Raw genomic sequence first — 27,328 nt, forward strand, 5'->3', positions numbered from 1 at the left:
TGTGATGTGCTTGTAAATGATTTTATTTCCAATCTTATCCCCATTCTAATGTAATTAAGCTTCCTCAATTTTCCTGATATATTTCAAAATTCCAATGCTGTCTCGGCAACAATAATGGCTACAAACTAAAAACAACTGCTCATTGTAGAATATTTAAGTATATTAGGGACAACGTGTATGTGCATGTAATAGAAGACACTATCTTTTGGAATTAGTAGTTAAGCTTGTGTAATGTGAGTTCCTGGGTAAAGAGAATCAGCAGGACCAAACAAGCAACTGAAGCAACATCAAATCCACCAAACAAAGATTGAATGCTAAAGAACCGAACTACATGTAGATGGTGAATATTCCACAAAAATACATGAAGAAGATGATGCAAAAGCTCTTGAAGGAACAACAACAACAACAAAAAAGCACATACACATATACGCCAAGAGAAAACAAAAAGCTAGGATCAAACAATCGCTTTACCCACTCACATCCATCCTTGACGAAGAAATAGAAGTAGAATCCCCTAGAACCATGTGAACTGTAAAGATCTCGTTATATTTTCACAAAGAACAAAGAACGAAAACCTTACCATCGCATAATGGCAGATTTTCAGTTAGACATTCAACTCCACGTATCCTCTCGAGTATGGAAGGACGCCAGTATGCATGTCAACACAAATACACTACAATTTAAGGAGTATAGCAATTGTAGTTGTTGTATAACACCTACACTTACATCTAATACCTACACCAGCACCACTACTACTACTACTCCGTTCATCATCCGATTTATGTGCATGGACATGGACTTAAAGGACATTAAGCAAATGCATAAAGTACATCAACCAAACAACCAACAAGCCATCCAGTCAGGTATATATGACAAAATATGTTTAGTCTTTATTCACCTCTTTACATTTACGGATCAGTAGAGGTAGATGTGAAGAACTGTATTAAATATGCTTAGTTGTGAGCTATAAGCAAGTCACTGGGGCCTGAACGAATGTTTGAAACTCCCTTTGTATGTATATGAGGTACAAGGGATGGTTTACAAAAGGACTTTTGATGGATTATGCACTTCATATCATTTGATGTGATATTCTAGACAATTGTCATAGGTAGACTTAGTGATTTAGGGATTTGGTGGCGGCGAGTATAACTGAATGAGATTTTGGGGTATTTTGTTATCTATCAAACTCCATCGATCCTAATAATAAGAATAAAGATTATAAGATTATTTTCTGCTAAAGGTAAATAGTTTTTATTATTTATTGAACTGTAAATAAAAACAGTTGGATAGTCTGTTATATTAGTATCATCCCAGCAAATAAATGGAAGCCAAAAAAAGAAAATTAAAATGTTTTTTGTTCGAAATCCTGAAGTGGTGCAAACTCGCACAAGTAGCACTGAATTTTGTAGTAGGTCGGAAGTCGCCTCTTTAAGTATCCGTCGTGTTCGTTCTTAAGATGTGATTCTATTTTAGTGTTGTGCATTTTTCCAAACGAAAAAACTTAAAATGTTTGGAACAATATTAGCACATTTTTATGGCAAATTCCTCGTCAATCGAGAAATGGAAAGATACAGTTTTCATTTTTTTTTTGGAAATTTCCATTATTCTAATTTTCGTCACACTGTTGTATAACCTGCAAACTTCAGAATTGAGCAATGTCTTTCAAAAACTGCAATAAATAAAGGAGATATTAATCACTTCAAAAGAAGATATTTTAAAGTGAAAATTAAGTGGATCTTTAGAAGACATTTTGTTGCATGTGAGATGCTTTCGTTTTCAAAAAAAAAAAAAACAAGTATATACAGCAGTAAGTTCGGCCGGGCCGAATCTTAAATACCCACCACCATGAATCAAATGTTAGGGGTTCCTTTGAAATTTCAAGGAGGGTTGAGGACAGATCAAGCAGAGCAGTTCAACCAGTACACTTCCCGAAGATAAAATTAAAGATTTTACCTATGAAGACTATATCAGATTCTGGATTTATAAGAACCATTTTTGTTTGAGTTTTAGAGGAATCATTAACATCTCTTCTAAGTGTGCAAGAAAATTATAAAATAACGTCTTGATTTGAAATCTTAATCTGCACATTTTCACCCGAGGAGGCACACCTCTTTATGGTCATAAAATACCTCTAGATTTCCAATTTCAGGAAAATTGGATAAAAACTACGATTTCTATAAGCCCAAGGCCCCAAATCGGGAAGTCGGTTTATATGGGGACCATACCAAAAAATGGACCGATTCTCACCATTTTTGACACACCTCTTTATGGTTCTAAAATACTTCTAGATTTTCAATTTCAGATAAATTGAATAAAAACTACGATTTCAAAAGCCCAAGACCCCAAATCGGGAAGTCGGTTTATATGGGGACTATATCAAAACCTGGACCGATATAGCCCATCTTCGAACTTGACCTGCCAGCAAACAAAAGACGAGTTTGTGCAAAATTTCAGCAAGATTGCTTCCTTATTGAAGACTGTAGCGTGATTACAACAGACAGACAGACGGACATCGTTATATCGTTTTAGAATTTCTCCCTGATCAAGAATATATATACTTTATATAGTCGGAAATCGATATTTCGATGTATTACAAACGGAATGACAAACCTATTATACCCCCGTCACCATTCTATGGTGGTGGGTATAAAAATAAGTAGAGAAAAAATCACACAGCAACATAAAGTGGAAATTTTTCCTAAGTCATTACTTTCATCACACCCTAAAAAGAGTGATATAACAGGTTGGCTGATAAGTCCCCGGTTTGACACATAGATAGCGTCGCTAGTATCAAATGCATATTATTTTTATATAGTACCAACCTTCAAATGATTCGTGTCAAAATTTGACGTCTGCAAGTCAATTAGTTTGTGAGATAGAGCGTCTTTTGTGAAGCAACTTTTGTTATTGTGAAAAAAATGGAAAAAAGGAATTTCGTGTTTTGATAAAATACTGTTTTCTGAAGGGAAAAAATACGGTGGAAGCAAAAACTTGGCTTGATTATGAGTTTCAGACTCTGCCCCAGGGAAATCAACAATAATTGGTTGGTATGCAAAATTCAAGCGTGGTGAAATGAGCACGGAGGACGGTGAACGCAGTGGACGCCCGAAAGAGGTGGTTACCGACGAAAACATAAAAAAAAATCCACAAAATGATTTTGAATGACCGTAAAATGAAGTTGATCGAGATAGCAGAGGCCTTAAAGATATCAAAGGAACGTGTTGATCATTTCATTCATCAATATTTGGATATGCGGAAGCTCTGTGCAAAATGGATGCCACGCGAGCTCACATTTGACCAAAAACAACAACGTTTTGATGATTCTGAGCGGTATATGCAGCTGTTAACTCGTAATACACCCAAGTTTTTCCGTCGATATGTGACAATGGATGAAACATGGCTCCATCACTACACTTCTGAGTCCAATCGACAGTCGGCTAAGTGGACAGCGACCGGTGAACCGTCGGAGACTCTGCCCCAGGGAAATCAACAATAATTGGTTGGTATGCAAAATTCAAGCGTGGTGAAATGAGCACGGAGGACGGTGAACGCAGTGGACGCCCGAAAGAGGTGGTTACCGACGAAAACATAAAAAAAAATCCACAAAATGATTTTGAATGACCGTAAAATGAAGTTGATCGAGATAGCAGAGGCCTTAAAGATATCAAAGGAACGTGTTGATCATTTCATTCATCAATATTTGGATATGCGGAAGCTCTGTGCAAAATGGATGCCACGCGAGCTCACATTTGACCAAAAACAACAACGTGTTGATGATTCTGAGCGGTATATGCAGCTGTTAACTCGTAATACACCCAAGTTTTTCCGTCGATATGTGACAATGGATGAAACATGGCTCCATCACTACACTTCTGAGTCCAATCGAAAGTCGGCTAAGTTGACAGCGACCGGTGAACCGTCTCCGACGGTTCACCGGTCGCTGTCAAAAGTCCTTTGGCAAAGTAATGACCTCTGTTTTTTGGGATGCGCATGGAATAATTTTTATCGATTATCTTGAGAAGGGAAAAACCGTCAACAGTGACTATTATATGGCGTTATTGGAGCGTTTGAAGGTCGAAATCGCGGCAAAACGGCCCCATATGAAGAAGAAAAAAGTGTTGTTCCACCAAGACAACGCACCGTGCCACAAGTCATTGAGAACGATGGCAAAAATTCATGAATTGGGCTTCGAATAGCTTCTCTACCCACCTTATTCTCCACATCTAGCCCCCAGCGACTTTTTCTTGTTCTCAGACCTCAAAAGGATGCTTGCAGGGAAAAAATTTAGCTGCAATGAAGAGGTAATCGCCGAAACTGAGGGCAATTTTGAGGCAAAACCGAAGGAGTACTACCAAAATGGTATCAAAAAATTGGAAGGTCGTTATAATCGTTGTATCGCTCTTGAAGGAAACTATGTTGAATAATAACAACGAATTTTGACAAAAAAAAAATGTGTTTTTCTTTGTTACACCGGGGACTTATCATCCAACCTGTTATATTCAGTGCAATGACTGCTGAATTTGAGGACACGCCCATATTATATATATATATATATATATATATATATATATATATATATATATATATATATATATATATATATATATATATATATATATATATATATATATATATATATATATATATATATATATATATATATATATATATATATATATATATATATATATATATATATATATATATATATATATATATATATATATATATATATATATATATATATATATATATATATATATATATATTCTGGGTCCTGTTAAAATTCTGAGTCTATCTGAGCATGTCCGTCCGTCCGTCTGTTGAAATCACGCTAACTTCCGAACGAAACAAGCTATCGACTTGAAACTTGGCACAAGTAGTATTATTGATGTAGGTCGGATGGTATTGCAAATGAACCATATCGGTCCACTTTTACGTATAGCCCGCATATAAACCGACCCTCTAATTTGGCTTGCGGAGCCTCTCAGAGAAGCAATTTTCATCCGATCGGGGTGAAATTTGGTACATGGTGTTAGTATATGGTCTCTAATGACCATGCAAAAATTGGTCCACATCGGTCCATAATTATATATAGCCCCCATATAAACCTATCACCCGATTTGGCTTTTCGGAGCCTCTAAGAGAAGCAAATTTCATTCGATCGGGGTGCAATTTGGTACGTGGTGTTAGTATATGGTCTCTAATGACCATGCAAAAATTGGTCCACATCGGTCAATAATTATATATAGCCCCCATATAAACCGATCCCCAGATTTGGTTTGCAGAGCCTCTAAGAGAAGCAAAATTCATCCGATCCGGATGAAATTTGGCACATGGTGTTAGTATATGGTCTCCAATGACCATGCAAAAATTGGTCAACATCGGTCAATAATTATATATTGCCCCTATATAAACTTATCCCCACAGTTGACCTTCGGAGCCTCTTGGAAGACCAAAATTCATCTGATTCAGTTGAAATTTGGTACGTGGTGTTAATATATGGCCTCAAACACCAATGGAAAAATGGGTCAAAATCGGTCCATAATTATATATATCCCCCATATAAACCTATTCCCACATTTGACCTTCGGAGCCCCTTGGAAGAGCAAAAAAAATGGCATCCAACAACCATGCCAAAAGTGGCCCATACCAGTCCATAATCATATATAGCTCCCACATAAACCGATCCCGAGATTTGGTTTTGAAGCCTCTTGGAGGAGCAAATTTCATCCGAGTCAGTTGAAATTTGGTACATTGTGCTAGTATATGGCCGTTAATAACCATGATTAACTAGGTCCATATCGACCTATAGTTATATATATATCCCGCAGATAAATCACACAAAAATTAGTCCATATCAAGTTCATAATTGTATATAGCCCCCATATAAGCGACCGCCATATTTCAAATCTGACTCTCTACATACCGTGCAAAAGTCCATATCGATTCGTAATTATTTGTAGACTTACCTATACATACCTTTTTTGTCTAGTATGTACCACGTATGGACTAACTCACAATTTAGAAAACGATCTTAAGATGTTTTAAGATACCACAACCCAAGTAATTCGATTATGGGTGACAGTCTTTCGTAGAAGTTTCTACGCAATCCATGGTGGAGGTAACATAAGCTTCGCCTTGGCCGAACTTACTGCCGTATATGCTTGTTTTTTGCTTGAATATCTCGTTATTGAAGTTAAGAGTTATTCAAATTAATTCCATTGTTTAAAATAACGGCTTTTATGATAAATTTTTGCTTTTTTGTGTTAATTCAGTCTCTCGCTTATTTGACAATGATGTCGGTAATCTGCTAGTAAGTAGATTCGGCACCACAACTACCAATAGTTGGTAGATATTTACTTGTAATACAAAATCCCACGACGATTGTCAGCAACGATGTAAATGTCAAACAATGACATCAGCCGCAAATCCCTTTGATTTCATTCGTTTTCATACAATTCGAATTGTATGCCCAATCCATTTGCATCGTCACCACCATCATCACCAAAACAGATTAAATAAAATCAATATTGAAAAGCGTTTTTACGCCACATTAACGATTTTATGAAAGCCAACAATCCAAAAATACACACTTTCTATTTTGTTTAAAGCAATGCTTATTGTTGTAACGTAACGGCATTTAAATTAATGATAAGTAACATTAAAGGTTTTAACATTGAAAAATTCAAAGAAAACTTTATTTTAATGGATACATATTGACAATTGACAGAGATCAATGAACTTACTTTGGACACAATTGGACTGCAAAACAGTAAAGCGTTGGGAAAACGGATTATGCAAACCTTATTTTGGACCAACAATTGTATTTGGTACATCATCTTCATTTGGGATCATCAGACGTTTGCAACCAAAGTTGTTTGTTTTCTTTAAACGAAGTATCTTTACATGCGCTTGTGTATGCATCATATATTAGTCTATATAGATAGTTGTGTGTTGACAAGTTGAAGAGCCACATTGCCTAATGGATTGTGTATTGGCTTACCTAATGGATGGTCCGTGGTTGACAAAATTTTCTACAGAAATAAAATTTTGACAAAATTTTTTACAGAAATAGAAATTTGACAAAATGTTCCATAGAGATAAAATTTTAACAAAATTTTCATAGAAATACAAATTTGACAAAATTATGTACAGAAATAAAATATTGACAACATTTTCTATAGAACTAAAATTTTGACAAAACTTTCTAAAGGAATAAAATTTTGACAAAGTTGTGTATAGAAATAAAATTTTGACAAAATTTTCTACAGAAATAAAATTTTGACAAAATTTTCTACAGAAATAAAATTTTTACAAAATTTTCTATAGAAATAAAATTTTGACAAAATCTTCTATAGAAATAAAATTTTGACAACATTTTCTATAGAAATAAAATTTTTACAAAATTTTCTATAGAAATAAAATTTTGACAAAATTTTCTCTAGAAATAAAATTTTGACAAAATGTTCTATAGAAATAAAATTTTGACAAAATTTTCTGTAGAAATAAAATTTTGACAAAATATTCTATAGAAATAAAATTTTGACTAAATTGTGTATACAAATAACACTTTGACAAAAACTTTCTATAGAAATAAAATTTTAACAAAATTGTGTATAGAAATATAGTTGTGACAAAATTTTCTATACGAAGGCAATTCGGAAACTTTTTAGCCAAGCACAAAAAGCGCGGTATAAACAGTAAAGAGTTAAGTGTTTTGGAAACTTCCATCTCTGTTATGAACACATGTTAAATTTTGTTTCGATCTGGCAACTCCTTCATATAGAAACAGGTATTCAAAAAAGACGCATCCGCAGTTTTTTTTTACAATGGAAAAATTAGAATTGCGTGCTGTCATTAAATATCTACATACAAAAGGTTTACCGGGACAAGAAATTCATAATGCTATGGTGAATGTGTTAGGTGAAAGTGCTCCTTCATATGCAACAGTAAAAAATTGGGTTGCTGAATTTAAACGTGGTCGTACAAGCATTGAAGATGAACCACGTAGTGGACGTCCAAAAACCGCAACAAAAACAGAAATTGTAGCCAAATTGCATGATATGGTATTAAATGATCGGCGAATAAAAATGCGTGAAATTGCTAATATCATGGGTATCTGAAATGATCGAGTCCATTTAATTTTGCATGAAGAACTACAGATGAAAAAGCTTTCTGCAATATGGGTGCCGCATTTGTTAACAGTCGATCAAAAACGCATAAGAATGAACATTTCTCAAGCTTGTTTGGATCGTTTTAAGCGAAATAAAATGGGTTTTAAGTTGTTGATGAGACATGGATCCACCACTACTCCAGAGACAAAAGAACAATCCCAACAATGGAGTGAAGCTGGTGGAAATGAACCAAAGAAGGCAAAAACAATTCAATCGGCTGGTATTTTAAGGTATTTTATTGATTGACTATCTGCGAAAGGGTAAAACAATAAATTCAGAGTACTATTGCAACCTTTTGGATCAATTAAATGTACAAATTCGAGAAAAACGTCCTGGCTTACAACACAAAAAAATAATTTTTCATCAAGGCAACGCACCAGCGCACAAGAGTATTTTAACAATGGCTAAAATCAACGAATTAAAGTACGAGTTGCTTGACCACCCACCTTATTTTCCTGATTTAGCTCCCAGTGACTTTTACTTGTTCCCAAATCTAAATCTAATTCCTTGCTGCCAAGCGTTTTACTTCAAATGAAGATGCAATTACAGTTCTAAACCACTATTTTGAAGACCTTAAGGAAAACTATTTTAATCAAGGGATAGAATTGCTAGAAAAGCGTTGGACTAAGTGTATTGAAGTTTCAGGAGATTATATTGAAAAATAATTTTTTTTTTGAAAAACTAACTATTCTAACTAACTATTCATTGATAGGCGAAGAAGTTTCCGAACCATCCTCGTAGAGACAGAATTCTGACAAAATTTTCTATAGGAATAAAATTTTGATAAAATATTCTATAGAAATAAAATGTTAAAATGTTAAAAAAATTCTATAGATATAAAATTTTGACAAAATTTTCTAAAGAAATAAAATTTTGACAATACTGTGTATAGAAAAAAGTTAACAAAATCTTCTATAGAAATAAAATTTTGACAAAATTTTCTAAAGAAATAAAATGTTGACAAAACTTTCTATAGAAATAAAATTTTGACAAAATTTTCGATAGAGACAAAATTCTGACAAAATTTTTCTCTAGGAATACAATTTTGCCAAATATTTCTAAAGAAATAAAATTTTAACCAAATTTTCTATAAAAAAAAATTGACAAAATTTTCTATAAAAATAAAATTTTGAGAAAATTTTCTATATCAATAAAATGTTAACACAATTTTGTAACGATACAAAATGTTGACAAAAGCTTTTAAAGAAAAAAAATTTGATAAAATTGTGTATAGAAATAAAATTTTGACAATGCTTTCTATAGAAATAAAATTTTGACAAAATTTTCTATAGAGACAAAATTCTGACAAAATTTTCTATAGGAATAAAATTTTGACAAAATTTTCTATACAAATACAATTTTAACAAAATATTCTAAAGAAATAAAATTTTTACAAAATTTGTATAGAAATAAAGTTAACAAAATTTTCTATAGAAATAAAATTTTGACAAAATTGTGTATAGAAACAAAATTTTGATAAATATACAGAAATAAAATTTTTACAAAATATTCTATGGAAATAAAATTTTGACACAATTTGGCAAAACTTTCTATAGAAATAAAATTTCGACAAAATTTTCCATAGAGACAAAATTCTGACAAAATTTTCTATATTAATAAAATTTTGACGAAATTTTCTATACAAATACAATTTTAACAAAATATTCTATAGAAATAAAATTTTGACAAAATTTTCTATACAAATACAATTTTACAAACAATTTTAACAAAATATTCTATGGAAATAAAATTTTGACACAATTTTGACAAAACTTTCTATAGAAATAAAATTTTGACGAAACATTCTACAGAAATAAAATTTTGACAAAATTTTCTATAAAAATAAAATTTTGACAAAATTTTCTACAGAAATAAAATTTTGACAAAATTTTCTGTAGAAATAAAATTTTGACAAAATTTTCTATAGAAATAAAATTTTGACAAAATTTTCTGTAGAAATAAAATTTTGACAAATTTTTCTATAGAAATAAAATTTTGACAAAATTTTCTATAGAAATCACATTTTGACAAAATTTTCTTTATAAATAAAATTTTAACAAAATTTTCTATATCAATAAAATGTTAACAAAATTTTCTATCGATATAAAATGTTGACAAAAGTTTTTAAAGAAATAAAATTTTGATAAAATTGTGTATAGAAATAAAATTTTGACAAAGCTTTCTATAGAAATAAAATTTTGATAAAATTTTCTATAGAGACAAAGTTCTGACAAAATTTTCTATAGGAATAAAATGTTGACAAAATTTTCTATACAAATACAATTTTAATAAAATATTCTATAGATATAAAATTTTGACAAAATTGTGTATAGAAATAAAGTTAACAAAATTTTCTATAGAAATAAAAATTTGACAAAATTGTGTATAGAAATAAAATTTTGACAAAACTTTCTATAGAAATAAAATTTTGACAAAATTTTCGATAGAGACAAAATTCTGACAAAATTTTCTATAGGAATAAAATTTTGACAAATTTTTCTAAAGAAATAAAATTTTACCAAAATTTGCTATAAAAAAATTGACAAAATTTTCTATAAAAAATTGACAAAATTTTCTATAAAAATAAAGTTTTGACAAATTTTTTTATTGAAATAAAATGTTAACAACATTTTCTGTCGATATAAAATTCTGACAAAAGTTTTTGAAGAAACAAAATTTTGACAAAATTGTGTATAGAAATAAAATGTTGACAAAATTGTGTATAAAAACAAAATTTTGATAAATATATAGAAATAAAATTTTTACAAAATATTCTATGGAAATAAAATTTTGACACAATTTTGACAAAACTTTCTATTGAAATAAAATTTTGACTAAATATTAATAGAAAATAAATTGACAATAGTCCTTTCACCATTATGTATTATGTATGGGATATAATACTAAAATGGACATTAAAATCTCATTTAAGGAATGGCCACTACAGTGACCATTTTCCCTCTCAAAAAATGTACAGTTGAACTTATCTTAGATATCACAACACAGAATATGCTGCTGTGGTGTATATTGTTGTACGGGACATTTCGGGGTTGTGACATAATTGCAACGAAGGACCACTCTGTCACTAAATCAATTTGACCAGAAATGTACAGCACTCATTTCATGTATTGGGTTCATCTAACCAGGTGTATTTGCATTCTCCAAACCCAAAAAAGCCAGGTCAATGCAACTAACTGCCCAAATTTGGGTTTAGCGTTAAGGCTCAACAAATTTAAAAATACCGGTATACCGATCTATATCAACGGACAGACGGACGGATATTTAGACAAACTCCAGGAGGCAGATCGCATCAGGAATCAAATATAACTATATCACTTTATACACAATGGGACATAAAACCAATATGTCTAGTACACAGTTTCAATCAGATGAAAATTGTTATATCCTGACCGATGTGATGGTTCATAAACGGACCGAAACTAGAAATATTCAGCTAATATGTTTGTGGTTCAGTTATGTTATATCACTGTTAGAGTGACCAAAATCAGTGGGTGAAAACCGGTGAAGTGGTTTATCTACTTATACCAGTAGTTAGGTTAGGTTAGGTTAGGTTAGGTGGCAGCCCGATGTATCAGGCTCACTTAGACTATTCAGTCCATTGTGATACCACATTGGTGAACTTCTCTCTTATCACTGAGTGCTGTCCGATTCCATGTTAAGCTCAATGACAAGGGACCTCCTTTTTATAGCCGAGTCCGAACGGCGTTCCACATTACAGTGAAACCACTTAGAGAAGCTTTGAAACCCTCAGAAATGTCACCAGCATTACTGAGGTGGGATAATCCACCGCTGAAAAACTTTTTGGTGTTCGGTCGAAGCAGGAATCGAACCCACGACCTTGTGTATGCAAGGCGGGCATGCTAACCATTGCACCACGGTGGCTCCCTACCAGTAGTTAGTTTTGTTGAAAATCCCTTCTTCCTCCGGACCTACTTTTTATAGCGGACGGAAACTACAATTCACAATATTATGAATTACCAATAATTTTGGAATGCCCCTATCATTTGGGCGAAAATGCAATGAGGAAAAAAGTTGTGTAACACAAAGGCAACATATTTTTACGAAACGAAAACGCCCTTAGAGAAGTTTTGAACCGTTCAGAAATATCACCAACATTACTCAGAGCGAATATTCCACCGCTGAAAATTTTTTTTGGTGTTTTGTCGAAACTGGAGTAGAAATATAACCCTTTGTATGCTTGCCTTGCGCATAATAAATATAGTCCTTTTTTGTTACGACAAACTCCGACTTTCAAACAACCTGGTTTTTAATCAGCCAAACCACTGTGCAGTACTCCTTCGAGGGTATGCAATTTAGTGTAAACGGAAACAGAAGTAAATACCTAACTGAGACCTATTGAAATGATACTTTCCTTTTAATAGTTTTGGCATTTTTTTGTTTTACGCCATGCATATTCATGCCGACGGTATTTTGGGTCATGATTTCGTTTATTTTTTTCGAAATTCGCCCTCTGGACAATTACCGAACTAGTCTTCAGTAACTGAGACAAAAGAAGCCGCACAATCAGCAATGAATGGCCCAAACACGAACATTTACTTTGATAATATCAGAGATTTCCTTTGACTCAAATGTTGTTTTAGGCTGAATAGACAGACATTTGCTGCATTTACTTTGGCGTTATTTTCTTTGTTTTTTTTTTTTTTGATTTGTAGAATTTTCTTAAGATTTATTTCTTTTGTGTAAAAAAAAACACACACAAATATAGGAAAAAAGTTTCTTTAATGTAAGGGATTGTTTGGGTAGTCCTAATGTTCAGGTTTATTTTATTCATATTGTTGTTGTTGCGTTTTTTCGTCTTCTTCTTCTTCGCTTATTATATAATGTTTTATTATATTTTCCTGTATTGTTCTTATTGTTTTGCTGTTGGTTTCCTTCGTCCTCTTATTTGTAATAGATTTGCTCTAGTTCTTCTTTTTGTGGTAGTGGTGATGATGGTGTATTTGTTTGTGTACATTGTACTGCTTAGGTTTTTGTAGGGGTTATAAATTAAATGAAGCGTTTAAAATTGAAGGATATCTGTATATCTTTTGTCTCTACTTTTGCATTTAAGCAAATAACAAACAAACAATTGAAAGAAGAAAAAAAATAAAAAATAAATCTTCTTGGCCATAGATTTATTAAATAAAGCAATTACGAAAGTTTTAATGCAAATTCAAGATGGCAAGACTTAGGGTAGATATCCTTTTTCTTTAAAATGCTTCATAATTAGGTGAGTTGCCATTATACTCAATTATACGATAACATGGTTATTTCAATTATGAATTTATTTTCATTTAGGGTGTGTTATAATTTCCCAATGTGTTCATTTTTTGTGTTAATTTTTTTATTAATTACCTTGACCGGCATATTACACGCCATATAAAGTCGTGATTCTAGAATACGAGTAAATTGTAGAGTAGTTTGTTTGTTCACATATAACTTTGTGGTTCATGGATTAAAAAAGGCTTTTTAGGTTGCAATTTTTATTCCATCTAAAATATATTGACTTTACGAAGAATATTTTCGACTTCAGAATAAATGGAACTGAATTTGGGGAAAATTTGTAATATTTACTATAAGTGCAGGTGAATACACAGCTAGTGGCTGGTATGTAATACAATCAGCTTAATCGCTATATTTTTTCCAAGTTTATTATTATTATATACTCTATCCTATGATTGAGGGTATAATCATAGGATAGAGCATATAATAATTTTGTCATTTCATGTGTAATACATCAATCCAGCAAAAAAAAAAAATTGGAAGTTGTTCCACAAGCATTTCTTTTATAGCACATCCCGGAATCCCCCATCACTTCCACTTCCGATACAGTCCTTTTAGACCAGTCCACAAACATTTATTTTAAAGAGCATTCCGGGATCTCCTATCGTTTTTTTTTCACTTCCGGTGCAATCCTTTTGGACAAGACTTACAAAGTACAAATTTTATGTTTTTGGCGATTAAATTTCGCAAAACAGAATAGAAAATCAATAAAAAAATAATAATAAAAAAATTATACCCGCTGGGATTTTAACCTGTGCCTTTCGACTTTATCACTTCCTTGGAAGATCTTTTGAGAAGGTTTTGGAAATTAGGATAATTTTTAATTTTGTGTTGATTTTTAATGGGGAAAAATATATCTATACAAAAATATACTCGAAAAAATAATAATAACAAGTATATACGACCGTAAGTTCGGCCAGGCCGAAGCTTATGTACCCTCCACCATGGATTGCGTTGAAACTTCTACTGAAGACTTTTATCCACAATCGAATTACTTGGGTTGCGGTAACACTTGCCAATGGCAAGGTATCTTAAAACTTCCTAACACCGTCTTCTAAATTGCAAGGTAGTCCATACGTGGTATATATTAAATTAAAAAAAAGGCCGATTAAATACGTATATAATTAAGTTTGCCAAATTTTCTATGGAAATAAAATTTGTACAAAAGTTTCTATAGAAATAAAATTTTGACAACATTTTCTATAGAAGTAAAATTTGGACAAAATTTTCAATAGAATTAAAATTTTGACAACATTCTCTATAGACATAAAATTTTGCCAAAATTTTCTATAGAAATAAAATTTGACGAAATTTTCTGTAGAAATAAAATTTTGACAAATAAAATTTTGCTAGATTATTTATGGCTCGAGTAGCAATCTTTATTATGAACCGATATGGACCAATTTTTGTGTGATTGGGGATCGGCTATATATAACTAAAGACCAATATGGACCAATTTTTGCATGGTTATTGAGACCATATACTAACACCACGTACCAAATTTCAACCGAATCGGATGAATTTTGCTCCTCCAAGAGGTTCCGGAGGTCAAATCTGGGGATCGATTTATATGGGGGCTGTATACAATTATGGACCGATATGGACCAATTCTTTCGTGTTTGTTAGAGACCACGTATTAACACCATGTTGCAAATTTCAATCGAATCGGATGAATTTTGCTTCTGCACAAGGTTCTGGAGGTCAAATCTGGGGATCGGTTTATATGGGGGCTATATATAATTATGGACCGATATGGACCAATTTTTGCATGGTTGTTAGAGACCATATGCTAATACTATGTACCAAATTTCAGCGGGATCGGATGAAATTTGCTTCTCTTAGAGGATCCGAAGGTCAAATCTGGGGATCGGTTTATATGGGGGCTATATATAATTATAGACCGATATCGACCAATTTTCTATAGAAATAAAATTTTGACAAAATTTTCTATAGAAATAAATTTTTGGTAGATTATTTTATGGCTCGAGTGGCAACCATGATTATGAACCAAAAAAAAGTTTCTTTAATGTAAGGGATTGTTTGGGTAGTCCTAATGTTCTGGTTTGTTTTAGTCATATTGTTGTTTTTGTGTTTTTTCGTCTTCTTCTTCGCTTATTATATAATGTTTTATTAATATGGACCAATTTTTGTGTGATTGGGGATCGGCTTTATATAACTATAGACCGATATGGACCAATTTTTGCATGGTTATTAGAGACCATATACTAACACCACGTACCAAATTTCAACCGAATCGGATGAATTGTGCTCCTCCAAGAGGTTCCGGAGGTCAAATCTGGTGATCGATTTATATGGGGGCTATATAATTATGGACCGATATGGAACAATTCTTGCGTGTTTGTTAGAGACCACGTATTAACACCATGTTGCAAATTTAAATCGGATCGGATGAATTTTGCTTCTGCAAAAGGCTCCGGAGGTCAAATCTGGGGATCGATTTATATGGGGACTATATATAATTATGGACCGATATGGGCCAATTCGTGCATGGTTGTTAAAGAAAGTATACCAACACCACGTACCAAGTTTCATCCGAATCGGATGAATTTTGCTCCTTCAAGAGGTTCCGGAGGTCAAATCTGGGGATCGATTTATATGGAGGCTCTATATAATTATGGACCGATATGGACCAATTATTGCATGGTTGTTAAAGAACATATACCAACACCATGTACCAAATTTTGCATGGTTGTTAGAGACGATATACTAATACCATGTACCAAATTTCAGCCAGATCGGATAAAATATACTACTCTTAGAGGCTCCGCAAACCAAATCTGGGGGTCCGTTCATATGGGGGCTATACGTACAAGTGGTCCAATATGGTCCATTTGCAATACCATCCGACCTACGTCAATAAAAAGTACTTGTGCCAAGTTTCAAGTCGATAGCTTGGTTTGTTCGGAAGTTAGCGTGATTTCAACAGACGGACGGACGGACGGACGGACATGCTCAGATCGACTCAGAATTTCACCACGACCCAGAATATATATACTTTATGGGGTCTTAGATCAATATTTCGATGTGTTACAAACGGAATGACTAAGTTAATATACCCCCCATCCTATGGTGGAGAGTATAAAAATATATATTTATTCCAAATTACACTCGAAAAAAATAATAAAAACGACGTATAACATAAAAAAATAATTTTTTAGAAAAATATTTTATAAAAAAATTTCCGCTGATGAGATTTGACCCAGGGTTCTTTATTTTTTCATTTATAATTCATTCATTTATAATAATAAATAACATCTCAGAAAGTAGTTGGAATGTCATGTCGTGATATAATATTAGGTTCATGTCACAAACATTTGAATATACGTTTTGATGCATCGGCATTTGTGGCTGAGTGTGCTAAGGCTTTCTGTTACGGTGTCAACAGACCCAGGGTCAACAAAAAAATACTAATAAAAATAAATAGTGAAATTGGATTTTTTTTTTGGTTTTTATTTTTTTATATTTCTTAATTCAAATGAACTTCCAGGGCACAACTTCTAATGCAATTCAAAGGATCCGTTCTACGACAAGTCCGCGTAAAATTCATTCATTAATTCACTTGGATTATCTCAAGTTTGCACTACTTCCGGATTACACATTGGGGATCCAAACTACATTTTTGGAAGCTTTTTTCTGGGAAAATATACGTCTCAAACCTCATATTTATATATATGCTGTGAAATTCTGAGTCGATCTAGCGATCTTCGTCAAATTCTTGAAATCACACTAACACTGAAAGAAAGCATGCGCGGTCCCAAGGATTTTGTCTTTACACTAATGATTTTGGTACTGACTCTGTCCGAGCCAGCCAAATTTAAATTCTGCTTACTTTATTCTAAGAAACAAAATTTAATTTATTAGTTTTTTTTCTTCATGTGTTATCACAGCCCTTTAAAAACGCATTTTTCTAGTTTTCAACTAGAAATTAGCCTATGATTCAAGTAAAAATCGCCTTTAAAATAAAGTGTTATATTTTTAAATACTTTTTTTTGCTTTGTAGTCACGATGCAAACAGACAGCAAATTTAAAGATAATTTAATTTATTTTAAAGAATTTTTCAGAAATATTAAAGCTTTCATGTTAGGAGTCGAATCAATTTTAAATCGAATCATTTAAATATAAAGATAAAATGACTTCATTGAAAAGTTTATCGAATTTTGAACAAGGAAAATACTTTATACACGCAAAGAAAAAAAACATTTGGAAAACGTGTACCGAAAACGTTTTTCTTTTGTTAGAGTTTTTTGAATTGCTTCGAAAATTTTAAACTTTTATCACCAAAAAAATTCGTTTGTTACAAAATTTTTATTTTTTCAATAAAAAAAGTTATTTTTGAAACAACAACACAGTCCATTTCGTTTGTATCAAACACTGTTCTTTTCTGACTTTAGGTCTTTAATAAGACACATTTTACAGTTCAAAATTTTATATACTACAATGTAATGTTGAACATTTTTTCGGAATCTTCCGAAAATATCTGGAATATATGTAAAAAAAAAAAAAAAAACTTTGGTCGAAGCAGGGATCGAACCCACGACCCTTGGCATGCAAGTCGGACGTAGCAACCACTGCACCACGGTGCCAAACTAAATGTTTGTTTCTGTTAAATAAACTTTGTGTATTCGGTTCGTGGGCGCCGCAAGCTATGCTATATAAATATAACTTATATTGATAATCATCTATTGATGACCATAACAGGTACATAGCTCAGTGGTTAGTGTGTTGGCTTACAAAGTGCATGGTCCGCGGTTCGATTCTACGTCCAGGCGGAAGGTAAAAAAAAATTTAAAAATTTCTAAAATCGTATAATTTCTTCTACATTGTTGGTATTACAGGAAAAGGTGTTAAGAACTAAAAACATCGTGGATGTGAGAAAGATGTGAGGGAAAATGCAATTAGCAAGAAAACAATGTTTTTTTTTTTTTTTTTTTTTTTTTTTTTTTTGAGTTTGTCCTTATGAAATTGTTTTTACATCCTGGAAAAGTATAAACGTTTATCACAAAAAGTATATACTTTCTCCCAAATACACTTACACACAGCGAAAAGCAAATGAGAAACGAACTTTGTTTGTCTAAAATTTCGTTTGGGAGGAAATAAAAATTTTTTTGCGTGTATAAGCAATAAATGGATAGGATGTATTTCGTCCGAAATGAAGGAGACCCCTATTCAAAATTTTCTAAAATGATAGTAATATTCAAAATCTATCTTCACTGCATGGACATACTATAAATAGCTACAGGTTTATTCATTACAATACATCTATTAATTTCAAATTGTATGGATCATTCATCAAACACTCCGAAAATCGCACATCGATAAATTTCTTCTCACTGGTGCACTCTTGCACAGAATAATTTAAACTCCTTTCTAAATTAACCCCCTTATGGAAGGGAATATTATGATTTGCGAGCATCACAGTTCATGAACCTTTTTAATTGTCACCTCCTTAAAACGAAATCCTTTTATATTCATCTTGAACTTCGGTTCACTTAAAATGGCATCCTTGTACTAAACGGAATTTAAGAGGCTCTCGAAAATTTCTTCAAGTTGTCTGCCGGTCATCAAAGTGGTCATTTCGGAAAAAACAACAGCATTTAAATATCCTTAGTTCGCCATTGCTTCTCTTAAAAGCATTTCTAAATATTGTATCGGTTCGTTTTATTTTGCAGTGAAATAATTAAGAAAAATCCTTTTTGTTATCCTGTCGCCCTTATTGCATCCTAATTACGGAATCGCTTAAGCTCATAAACTTTGATGGTGTTGTTTTTATTTGTATTCCTATTGCTGTTGTTTTTGTAGTTTTAGCAGAACAATAGCAAAGCGGAAATGACAGAATGGCTTATGAAGCTCAAGTGAAAAAAAGAGATAAAGCAGTAAACATAAGAGGATGAGTAGCAACAAAACTTGTCGTAAAGTATTTAACAACAAATTATGAAAATTAAACAAATTCATTCTTTTCTTCATTTGAAATTCTAACTGCATTCATATACACTATATTATATGTATTTATGTATATAACGTAGCGTATGTATATGAATGCAAGATAGACAACAAACAATTATTCCAGAAATAAATGAAAATGGATAGCTAAGAAATGAGACTAGGGTTGCCATGGGATTGAAAAATAATGGTTAAATCATGTAGGGAATTTTTCGGCTTTTTCTTACTCAATGAGTTCGATCTCTCTCAAAGTTTGTGTCTAAATTACAATCCTCTAGAAATAACTTTAGTGTAAGTTTCATTTCGATTCGAAGACATCGGTGACATTACATAATTGAAAACCTTAATGGGGACAAATAACCCTTTCACTACCGAAATAAACATAAAAACTAAAATTCGAGGGAATCGGTTTATATGGTGGCTATATATAATTATTGACCGATATGGACCAATTTTTGCACGGGTGTTAGAAGCCATATAATTTCACGACGTACCAAATTCCAACCGAATCGGATGAAATTTGTTCTTTCTCTAAAGGCTCCGTACTCCATATCTGGGGGCCGGGAGCTATAGGGGTCCGATATGGCAATTTGCAATACCATCTGACCTACATCAATAACAACTACTTATGCCCAGTTTCAAGTCGATAGCTCCTAAGTGGACATCGGCAGTCAAAGGGTTAAAGATTACTTTTATATCAGCATTTTATTTAAAGGATGTGGCAATCCTAAGGCCAAAAACAACGAATGCAGGAACCAAGTTTTAGAGCAATGATCTGAGTGGCTAAAACTGCAAACTAAATACTCGAAAAAAAAATATATATATATTAAGATAAAATTGTCGTCTTCTTTTGCATTTGAATATAAATAGGAATATAGGCTCCAACAAAGGCCGACTGGAGGATTATAACATTTAAACTTTTTAAGCATCTCTAAGTAAAGATGTAAGAAATGGAAACCTTATGTCCTATAACTATTTTTTTAACTGTTATAATATATCCCAAAGAAACTACTATACCCCGTTCACCATTCTATGGTGGTAGGTATGAAAAGGCGGATTAAATTTTCTATAGAAATAAAAAAATTGTGCATAGAAATAAATTTTTTACAAATATTCTGTAGAAATCAAATTTTTACAAAATTTTCTCTGGAAATATAATTTTGACAAAATTTTCTATGGAAAAAAAAAATTTTTTTTTGAGAAAAATTTCTATAGGAATAAAATTTTGGGAAACTTTTCTATAGTAATACAACTTTGAGAAAAATTCCTATAAAAACAAAATTTTGACAAAATTTTCCATAAAAACAAAATTTTGAATACATTTTCTATAGAAATAAAATTTGGAAAAATTTTTCTATAGAAATACAATTTTGAGAAAATTGCGTATAGAAATAAATTTTTTGCAACAGATTCTATAGAAATACAATTTTGGGAAAATTTTTCTATAGAAATAAAATTTTGGGAAATTTTTCTATAGAAATACCACTTTAAGAAAATTTTGTTTGGAAATTCCACTTCGAGAAAATATTCTATAGAAATAAAAAATTGTCTATAGATATACAAACTTTGACAAAATTTTTCTATACACAACATTTTGAGAATTTTCTATAGAAATAAAATTTTCAGAAAAGTTTCTGTAGAAATACAATTTTAAGAAAATTGTGTATAAAACAAATTTTTTTACAAAATATTTATACAAGTAAAATTTTGAGAAATTTTCTATAAGAAATAAATATTTTTACAAAATTTTCAATACAGATAAAGTCTTTACAAAATTTACTATACAAATAAAATTTTTATAAAATTTTGACAAAAGTTTCTATAGGAATAAAATTTTGGGGAATTTTTCTTTAGAAATAAAAATTTTATGAATTTTTCTTTAAAAATACAACTTTGAGAAAATTTTCTATAGAAATAAAAGTTTGAGAAAATTTTCTATAGTTCTTATTGAACTTATGTGTACGGTCATTGAACTTTATACTCACGTTTAGTTCATAAAATATTTGATACATACTTAAAAAAAGTAAGATTTCATTATGATGTGGAAAATTTCTATAAAAATAATAAAATTTAACTACTAGCAAATAAATTATTTTCCAATAAAAACAAGTTAAATTTAGAGTTAGTTTAACTACGGCATTTTTTTTTTTTTTTTTTGTGGAAATAAAATTTTGAGAAAAGTGTCTATAGGAATAAAATTTTGAGAAATTTTTCTATTTAACTAAATTTTCTATAGAAATAAAATGTTGAGAAAAGTTTCTGTATACACTCAGAGAAGAGTGAACCCATTAGCGAGTTATTCTTAACTAACCAGGGTTAATATTGAATTTCGTATGTCGATGTAGCCATAGTATGTAGCCATAGTAAGTTCAAACTTTTCCCATAGGTTAGTAATTATACCCTGCTCCACACTGTGGAACAGGGTATTATAAGTTAGTGCATATGTTTGCAACATCCAGATGGAGACGAGATAGACACATGGTGTCTTTGGCAAAAATGCTTAAGGTGGGCTCTTGATTCGATATAGCGATGTCCGTCTGTCCGTCTGTCCGTGAACACATTTTTTGTAATCAAAGTCTAGGTCGCAGTTTTAGTCCAATCGACTTCAAATTTGGCAAAAGTATGTGTTTTGGCTCAGAATAAATCCCTATTGATTTTGGAAGAAATCGGTTCAGATTTAGATATAGCTCCCATATATATATTTCGCCCGATATGGACTTATATGGCCTCAGAAGCCAGAGTTTTAACCTAATTTGCTTAAAATTTTGCACAAGAAGAACAATTAGTACTATAGTCAAGTGTGCCAAATTTTATTGAAATCGGTTCAGATTTGGATATAGCTCTCGTATATATCTTTCGCCCGATATAGACTAATACGGTCCCAGAAGCCAGAGTTTTACCCCAATTTGGTTGAAATTTTGCACAGGGAGTGGAATTAGCATTGTAACTATGCGTGCCAAATTTGGTTGAAATCGGTTCAGATTTAGATATAGCTCCCATACATAGCTTTCGCCCGATTTACACTCATATGACCACAGAGGCCAATTTTTTGCTCCGATTTAGTTGAAATTTTGCACAGGGAGTAGAATTAGCATTGTTGCTATGCGTGTCAAATTTGGTTGAAATCGGTTCAGATTTAGATATAGCTCCCATATATATGTTTTTTCTGATTTCGAAAAAAATTGTCAAAATACCAACATTTTCCTTGTAAAATCGCCACTGCTTAGTCGAAAAGTTGTAAAAATAACTCTAATTTTCCTAAACTTCTAATACATATATATCGAGCGATAAATCATAAATAAACTTTTTCGAAGTTTCCTTAAAATTGATTCAGATATAAACGTTTCCCATATTTTTATACCCTCCATCATAGGATGGGGGTATATTAACTTTGTCATTCCGTTTGTAACACATCGAAATATTGCTCTAAGACCCCATAAAGTATATATATTCTGGGTCGTGGTGAAATTCTGAGTCGATCTAAGCATGTCCGTCCGTCCGTCCGTCTGTTAAAATCACGCTAACTTCCGAACGAAACAAGCTATCGACTTGAAACTTGGCACAAGTAGTTGTTATCGATGTAGGTCGGATGGTATTGAAAATGGGCCATATCGGTCCACTTTTACGTATAGCCCCCATATAAAGGGACCCTCAGGTTTGGCTTGTGGAGCCTCTAACAGAAGCATATTTCATCTGATCCGGCTGAAATTTGGTATATGGTGTTGGTATATGGTCTCTAACAACCATGCAAAAATTGGTATACATCGGTCCATAATTATATATAGCCCCCATATAAACCGATCCCCAGATTTGGCTTGTGGAGCCTCTAAGAGAAGCATATTTCATCCGATCCGGCTGAAATTTGGTACATGGTGTTGGTAGATGGTCTCTAACAATCATGCAAAAATTGGTCCACATCGGTCCATAATTATATATAGCCCCCATATAAACCGATCCCCAGATTTGGCTTGTGGAGCCTCTAAGAGAAGCATATTTCATCCGATCCGGCTGAAATTTGGTACATGGTGTTGGTAGATGGTCTCTAACAATCGTGCAAAAATTGGTCCACATCGGTCCATAATTATATATAGCCCCCATATAAACCGATCCCCAGATTTGGCTTGTGGAGCCTCTAAGAGAAGCATATTTCATCCGATCCGGCTGAAATTTGGTACATGGTGTTGGTAGATGGTCTCTAACAATCATGCGAAAATTGGTCCACATCGGTCCATAATTATATATGGACCCCATATAAACCGATCTCCAGATTTGGCTTGCGAAGCCCCAAAGAGAAGCAAATTGCATCCGATCCGGCTGAAATTTGGTACTTGGTATTGTTATATGGTCTCTAATAACCATGCAAAAATTGGTCCACATCGGTTCATAATTATATATAGCCCCCATATAAGCCGATCCCCAGATTTGGCTTGCGAAGTCTCCAAGAGAATCAAATTTCACCCAATCCGGTTGTAATTTTGAACATGGTGTTAGTATATGATCTTTAACAACCGTGCCAGAATTGGTCCATATCGGTCCATAATTATATATAGCCCCCATATAAAACGTTCTCCAGATTTGACCTCCGGAACCTCTTGGAGGAGCAAAATTCATCCGATCCGGTTCAAATTAGGAACGTGGTGTTAGTATGTGGTTGCTAACAACCATACAACAATTGGTCCAATCACTCAAAAATTGGTCAATATCGGTTCATAACCATGGTTGCCACTAGAGCCAAAATTAATCTACCAAAATTTTATTTATATAGAAAATTTTGTCCAAATTTTATTTCTAGAGAAAATTTTGTTAAAATTTTATTCGGTTCACAATAAAATTTTCATCATTGTCAAAATTTTATTTCTATAGAAAATTTTGTTCAAATTTTATTCGGTTCATAATCATGGTTGCCACTCGAGCCAAAAATAATCTACCAAGATTTTATTTCTATAGAATATTTTGTCAAAAGTCTATTTCTATAGAAAATTTTGTTAAAATTTTATTTCTGTAGAAATTTTTATCAAAATTTTCTTTCTATAGAAAATTTTGTCAAAATTTTTATTTCTATAGAAAATTTTATTTCTATAGAAAATTTTGTTAAAATTTTATTTCTGTAGAAAATTTTGTCAAAATTTTATGTCTACTTTGTCAAACTGAATTATATACGTATTGGATCGATCTTTTTTGATTTAATATATACCACGTATGGACTTACATACAATTTAGAAGATGGTGTTAGGAGGTTTTAAGATACCTTGCCATCGGCAAGCGTTACCGCAACTTAAGTAATTCGATTGTGGATGGCAGTGTTTAGAAAAAGTTTCTACGCAATCCATGATGGAGGGTACATAAGCTTCGGCCTGGCCGAACTTACGGCCGTATATACTTGTTTTTACTAACATTGTGTTCCACCCTAGTGCATTAGGCGACTTAAATTTTGAGTCTATAGATTTTGTAGAAGTCTATCAAATTCTGTCCAGATCGAGTGATATGCAAATGTATGTATTTGGGACAAACCTTTATATATAGCCCCCAACACATTTGACGGATGTGATATGGTATCGAAAATTTAGATCTACAAAGTGGTGCAGGGTATAATATAGTCGGCCCCGCCCGACTTTAGACTTTCCTTACTTGTTTCTACATATACTCGTACAGTCAAGAGTGTCTATTTAAAGAACACGAGCACATGCTTCGGATGCGAACTATTGTGTAGAAATAGATTCACTTAACGGTAGTTAGAATTGACATTCATCGTTAGTTCATTTCTACTAAAAATGGAAATTTCGTGCCCAACTAGACTTCGTAATATTGCACAATAAAAGTTCAGTAATGCTGAGAAACTTCTTCGTACGCTCGAGAAAATACGTATCCCCTATTATTATATTTGCTTCAGTCCAGTTACGAACTCATTGGGAGTCCTTAACCATTTTGCTGGTAATGGCCGTAAGTTCAATTTACTTTCACTGAGTTTTTTTTTTTGTGAACTACTCAATATTATGGAATTCACTTGTAGTTACGACGTTCAATTTTCTGAGTGTAAATAAAATTTTTGAGAAAATTGTCTATAGATATACAATTTTGAAAAAATTGTGTATAGAAATAACATTTTAAGAAAATTGTGTAGAGAAATTAAATTTTACAAAATTTTCAATAGAAATAAAATGTTGGGAAATTTTATATAGATATAGATTTGGTAGCTTTTGCAAAACTTAATTTTCTAGTCTGTACCAAGCTTTCTATAAAAATAAAATTTTGAGAAAATTTTATATAGAAATTAAATTTGGTAAAATTTTCTATAGAAATAAAATTTTAACAAAATTTTTTATACATTTAATCTAAAGTTGATTTTAATTTTCGTGTTATTTCATACAAGTCCAATTCAAGGCCCATTGTAAGTAAGTTCTACGTTTTTTGTAAAAGTAGTACCTTTCCCTTGTTGATGCAAACTTAAATCATTAAAACATTTAAAATTCGACACATTTACCATTCTAGGAATTTTTTTACAACCAAAAAATTGTCGCTTATAGAAGGAATCATTCATTCAAAGAAATAACATGTTATTGGAACTAGCCACGTTTATTAAACATTACTTTTCCTTTTAGTATATATATACACCAAAAAAAAACAAAAAATGGTAGTTATTTTTATTGCAAAAAAATTATTTGTTTTCAGTTTTAAATTTTATTATTTTTTTTCGAAATTCTCCTCAGGCCAATGAAATGTTGCTTTTTTAAGCATATCTCAAACATTTTATGTACTAAACGTGGGTATAAAGTTCAAGGAGCGTAGATATAAGATCACTATGAATTCACGCAAAAGGAAATTTTCATACGATTCCCAAAATTATAAGGATGAACTACTTTGAAAAATGACCTAATTTGGCGCCAATGCTTTTCTTCTTTATTTTTAGTTCATTTGTATACCCTCCACCATAGGATGGGGGATATATTAACTTTGTCATTCCGTTTGTAACACGTCGAAATATTGCTCTAAGACCCCATAAAGTATATATATTCTGGGTCGTGGTGAAATTCTGAGTCGATCTGAGCATGTCCGTCCGTCCGTCCATCCGTCTGTTGAAATCACGCTAACTTGCGAACGACACACGCTATCGTCTTGAAACTTGGCACAAGTAGTTGTTATTGATGTATGTCGGATGGTATTGAAAATGGGCCATATCGGTCCACTTTTACGTATAGCCCCCATATAAACGGACTTGCGAGGCCTCTAAGAGAAGCAAATTTCATCCGATCCGGCTGAAATTTAGTACATGGTGTTAGTATATGGTCTCTAACAACCATGCAAAAATTGGTCCACATAGGTCCATAATTATATATAGCCCCCATATAAACCGATCCTCCGATTTGGCTTGCGAGGCCTCTAAGAGAAGCAAATTTCATCCGATCAGGCTGAAATTTGGTACATGGTGTTAGTATATGGTCTCTAACAACCATGCAAAAATTGGTCCACATCGGTCCATAATTATATATAGCCCTCATATAAACCGATCACCAGATTTGACATCCGGAGCCTCTTGGAAGACGAAAATTCATCTGATTCAGTTGAAATTTGGTACGTGGTGTTAATATATGACCTCAAACTCCCATGTAAAAATTGGTCGGTATCGGTCCATAATTATATATAGGCCCCATCAAGGCCGTAGCCAGGATTTTAATTCGGGGGGGTTCAACTTAAAAAAAAATATTCATATAATCTCATGTGTAGATAATTTTATTTATGCATAGGTATGTATACAATATTTTTACAATATTATATTGAGCCGACGGGCTTTTTGGGCAGCAAATAAATCAATGACTTCTTCAGTCGGCACATTTATTCGGCGATGAACCGACATTAATGCCAATCCATTGAGTCTACTCTCGCTAGTC

This window comes from Haematobia irritans, chromosome 3, assembly GCF_050003625.1.
Source record: "Haematobia irritans isolate KBUSLIRL chromosome 3, ASM5000362v1, whole genome shotgun sequence".
NCBI classification, from domain to species: Eukaryota; Metazoa; Arthropoda; class Insecta; order Diptera; family Muscidae; genus Haematobia; species Haematobia irritans.